Below are 5,509 nucleotides of genomic sequence, written 5' to 3'. Positions count from 1 at the left end.
CGGGCGCCGCCGGAGGCGTCCTCCCCGCCGCCGCGCTGCCCCGGACTCACCCTCAGCGAGGCACAGAGTCGCCCAGGGCCCGTCCGGCGCTCGCTTGCCCCGGCGCTGTCTCTATGGAGCTCAATGTACTGCAATGGCTGTGAGAGCGGGAGCCAGACGCAGCCTCCTCACTCTCTCCGCTCTGTAACATTACTCTCCAGCCAGCGCGCCTCCTATTGGCTACCGCCAACTCACGGGGCTCGTTCATTGGCCCGATACCTCCCATTGTCCTGACCAGAGCCCGCTTTCCATTGGCTGTCTCCGGGGACACGTCATCAAGGATTGAAACAGCGCGCAAATCTGAATGTGTGTGTATGCCGGGCAAAGAGGCTGAGGCGGGAGAGGCAGAGGCAGAGGCAGCAGCTGCTACGGGAAAGCAGAGCTCTATGGTGTATGTGTGCATGTGTCTAACCCAAGCCAGCCCCATACTGCGGCGGCCGCCGGAGCGAAAAGGGCCTGACTTTTGCACAAGTGTCTCCAGCTCCTCAGGCAAAAGGGACACCCGCAGGCCTGCCCCCCCTTCCTACCCCACACTCACGCCCCGAGCCGTTGAGATAGGAGGTCCCAGGCTTCGAACAGACCTTCAGAACTGCGGGCCACAGTATGAGACCCTGTCCCCCCAAAACTGGGGGCGATGCTGGTGCAGAGGGGCGACGGCAGCCAAGTCCGGAGCCCCGCGCCCGCCCAGGGCTGCATAGCCCTGTGGGTCTCTGCAGAGGCAGGGCTCCTGTAAGAAAGCCACAGGATCCAGCCGGCCGGGGTTAAAATACCTATTTTCTGGGGTCGTGAGCCATCGCGTCGGGCTTGCTGAGCAGCCGAGTTCTTGAACCACGGAGCGGGCGTTCGGTTTCGCCCTTTTTCTCAGTTTGATCGAGTTTCACAGCATGTCTGGAACTTTTTATTTAAATACAAAGCACTGTTTTAACATCCTGGAAATCAAATAATTATTCCATGTAATTAAAGCACAGCCGCTCGGTTCTGATACGGGGTCGTCTGTCAGGAAATGTTGGTGAGGGCCTGCTAGAATTAGCAAATTCATTAGAGACCCCACTTTTTAACTGTTTGGCTATTTTCCTTGACTTGGTGTGGATTACTGTTATAATCAAACGAATCCTTGTGATGCTATCTTTCCCTCCGATCGCACCACTTAGTGCATCCCTGTACGCGCTCTAGGATTACAGGAGTTGTAGGTGTATCGTTACCCAAAGAATTAGACGCAGGTCGAGAATGCATATCCCCAATCCGCAGGCTGCGGTTCCTCTAACACAGCAAGTGGACATACTCAGGTCTGCAGAGAAAACGTGCTAGCCGTAATGGCCAGGTAGGGAAACTGACCACTTGCATCAGTCCCTTATAAAACTGCTATCTATTCTTTTTAGCACGGAGAAATCGCACTCCTGTTCTGTGATACCAGGCTTCCCATTATTCACTCTCTAGTGGTATTTTATATAACCCACCCAATGCAGCAGCTATATCTCCAAATGTAAGAGCTCGAACTGAAATCACCTACATTGTGTTAGTTTGATGTTTACATCATTTCCAATCATTCCATAACCTCATGTATTTGCTCAGATTGATTAAGCTATTTGTTTATCCCTCCCTTTAAATACACTATTGGGATTATAGTCTTAGCACGTGGATAATACACCACGCATGCACGTGAAAAATACAACAGTATTAAAGAATATAGAAACTGGCCTAATGTGCAGTGCTATTCTTTTCATACATTTACTGTTTTCTATTTCCCTCTATTAATCAAATTTGAGACTTTAGTTAAATTTACATATTTATTTCAACCCTGTTTTACCTTCTTGACCCCTTATATTATGAAATATTCATGAGAATGATTAAGATACTTTCAGTGGCCTCCATAATATTGAAATGTGGCTTCCACTTGAACATGTAAACTGTATTTACACAGGCCCAGGCCCTCCCTCTACCAGTTGCCTATTCCAGCTTACTCCTGCCAGGGTAAGTTAACTGCCCAGGGCAACAGGAGGGTTGGGCCCAGGGAATGGGCCCGCACAAGGTTTCTATGTGCAGGAGAAGTGCTAGAATTAAGTAGCCGTTGGTTCAAATCCCAGCTCTTCTGCTTACTGGATGTCTGATCTTGGGCAAGTTTAAAAACTCTTTGTGTTCAGTTATCTCAGCCGTAAAATGGAAGCAAGCACACATGATTGTTAGATTGAATTTTCTTAACTTTTTATTTCATTAAAAAAGAATTTTTTTTTTTTCCAATGCTGGGAATTGAGCCCAGGGCCCTGTGCCTGCTAAGTGAGCATTCTACCACTGGAGGTATAAACCCCCAGCCATGGACTTGTTTTTCTAGAGGGTTACAGTTACAGAGACCGCTACAGTCCCATGTCTGAGGAAACCTGAAGTGCAGGAAACCTCGACTTTTTCTTCACATTGTAATTTTATGAGAGCAAGCGCTCGCAAACCTGGTTAAATTCTTCTTTTCCTTTGTTTGTTTGTTTTTTGAGACAGGGTCTCACTATGTCCTGCAAGCTGGACTTGAATTTGCTTATGTAGCCCAGGCTGGCCTCAAACTCAGGGCAATCCTCCTATCTCAGCCTCCCAAGTGCTGGGATCACGAGTATATGCCATCACACCTGGAAAAAAAAATTTTTTTTTTTGATGCCAGGAATCAAACTGAGGGCCTTGTGCTTGCCAGCCAGGCAGGTGCTGTGTAGCTGAGCTACCTCTCCGGCCCTATTTTTGTTTTTTAATCTTAACCTCAAACAGTACTAATCTTCCTTCAATCTGGTGATAATGGTACCTTTATTTCTTCACAAATGTAACAGAGGGCATGTTAAGGAGAAGAGTTTACAGACCTCCACTTACAGGGATTTCAGTTCTTGCATTTGCTTTTCTATGTTGTAGGCGGGGAAGGACATTAAAAGGAGAGACAAGGGCCTGGGGATTTAGCTCAGCGGCACAGCGACTGCCTGGCAAGCGCAAGGTCGTGAGTTCGATTCCCAGTACCGGAAAAAAAAAACCAAAAAAATAAATAAATAAATAAATAAATAAAAATAAAAGGAGAGACAACTTGAATACATGCCCTGTAATCTTTAGCTCTATTCTGACAACCTTGGTCTTGCTGATTTGTGATGTTAGAGCCTTTCCTCCTTCTACATGAATCAGCCAGTGTTAATATATATTTTACTTTAGTATTATTGGGTAGTTTATCCCAAAATTAAAAAAAATTATCTAGTAGAAAAAGTCTGAACACCCTGTGTGGGACCCAGTCTAGCCAACCGAGTTACAGACCTTCCTTAATACAGGTTAGGCCCTTCTTTGGCCCCCTAAGATAAGTGAAGGGCCTCTTTTTGGCAGTCCCATAATATTTTGTACATAAATTGCTGCATTCACATTTGTGAGTACCCAGTTATGTTTCTGCTTGTTCCACTGTACTGCGCTACCTAATGGCAAGGACCCTAGCCAGGCATGGTAGTGTGACCCCAGAACTCAGAAGGCTGAGGCGGGAGGATTGCTGTGAGTTCGTGGCCAGTTTAAGCTACATAATGAATTCAAGGCCAGCCTGGAATAGTGAGACTCTGTCTCAAAAAAAATCAAACAAAACACAAAAAAGCAAAGTCCGAAGGACCTAGAACAGGCCCTGGGTATAGCTGTGCTGGAATTGTGTCTATTGAATTAAACAAATTAATAGCTGAAAGAGTACTTACGGCGGAACGGTCATGGTGGCACATGATTATAATCCCAGCATTTGGACAACTGCAGCAGGAGGAGGGGAAGTTCAGGGCCAGCCTGGCCCACATAGTGAGACCCTGTCGGAGAGAAAGGGTGGGAAGGAGGGAAAACTTATTTTCGAATTTCATCCTTCTCCATCCTGGGGCCTAACAATTTGAGTTTTTTACAATCAGAAGGCAGGAAGATAGAATAGTATGAGTAAATGTTAGGCCACGAGATTGAGGATGGGTGTTAACTGCACCTCATCCACATAATTCGAAAGGGAAAGTGAGCCTGGGAAGGGCTCTCTAGTGTAAACAAACACCATTTTAGCATAGCGCTACCTTACTTCAACAGTGATTTTGTTTGAAAGAGTTTGGTTCGCAAACAGAAGCGTTTGTCAAAATTGTGTTTTTGTTTACAAACTCTGCCCCGGGTGACCAGCACCGCGGCAGCCACGTTTCCCACACAAACACACACACGGCCATCTTTTCCAAAATCATAGACCGCACTAAGTGTGTGAGTTGATACACCACTGTATCAACTTCCCAGTTAGGCAAAGGCTGACGTTGTTCCATATAATGAACACCAGGTTAGCACTTATTACAGAAAGCTGCAGGAACGTCTGTCCAAAAGTCGCTTCCAACGGGCTTTGGAAACTGACCCTAATGTGAAAAGTACAAAGTGCACACTTGGGGTTGTGTCTTTTCATTGCCTGAAGGATAATGATTCCTCTGTCATGCAATGAACCCTACAGTCAAGCTGTGTGAATTCTCTTGTCTCCTTTGCAAAAGGGCTAGTTTTTCTTCTTCTTCTTTTTTTTTTTTTTTGAAGCAGGGTCTCACTATGTAGCCCGGACTGGCCTTGAACTCACAGCACTCCTCCTGCCTTGCCCCCCTGCCCACCCTAGCGCTGGATGATGGGCCAGTTTCTTATTTTTTTTTTTTTTCTAGTACCAGAAATTGAATTCAGGACCTCACACTTGCCAGGCATGCACGGCGCCGCTGAGCTAAATCCCTGACCCTGATGGGCCAGTTTCTGAAAAGGAGCAGAAAAGACCATCTGATGAGGATGACTTATCAAAGATTACACAGACTGACAACTTCTTTTGGGGGGTGAAAGTAAAAGAGGGGGATACAAAAAGAAGAGGGAATTGATCCGGGCGCTGTGGTGCCCGCCTATAATCTAGCACGCTGGGAGGGTGAGGCAGGGCCCCAATTCCAGCCCACCCTGGGAAATAAATTTAGTGATTTAGGGACATTCCTAGTACCACAAAAACAAAAAACCAAAATAAAACAAAATGCTGAGAGGTCGGGGGAGAGAAAGAGAGAAAATACTAGGGATTAGGGGTAGCTAGAAGTAGTAGCACTTATTTTTTAAAATGTCTTGCTGGGTGTGGTGGTGCACAGCTGTAATCCCAGCACTGGGTAGGTCATCCTGAGTTTGAGGTCAGCCTGGGCTACATAGTGAGTTCGAGGCCAGCCTGAACTACGCAGCGAGACACTGTCTCAAAAAAGAAAGGAAGTTTTTCCTTTTCATGTCTTTTCCTGTTTATATTATGGAAAAACAAATATATGAATTGTGAGCTGGGCATAGTGGTAGGTATATGTAATCCCAGCACTAAGGAGGCTGAGGCAGGAGGATTGCTGTGAGTTTGAGGATAGCCTAGGCTACACAATGAGTCCAAGGCCAGCCTGAACTACATGCAAGACTCTGTTTCAAAAACCCAAACTAACAAACAAAAACCCCCAAAATCCCCCTCCCAATAAATATATGAATT

This window comes from Chinchilla lanigera, unplaced genomic scaffold (assembly GCF_000276665.1).
Source record: "Chinchilla lanigera isolate Chin_1 unplaced genomic scaffold, ChiLan1.0 scaffold00030, whole genome shotgun sequence".
NCBI classification, from domain to species: domain Eukaryota; kingdom Metazoa; phylum Chordata; class Mammalia; order Rodentia; family Chinchillidae; genus Chinchilla; species Chinchilla lanigera.
Note: the sequence above shows the minus strand (reverse complement) of the source record.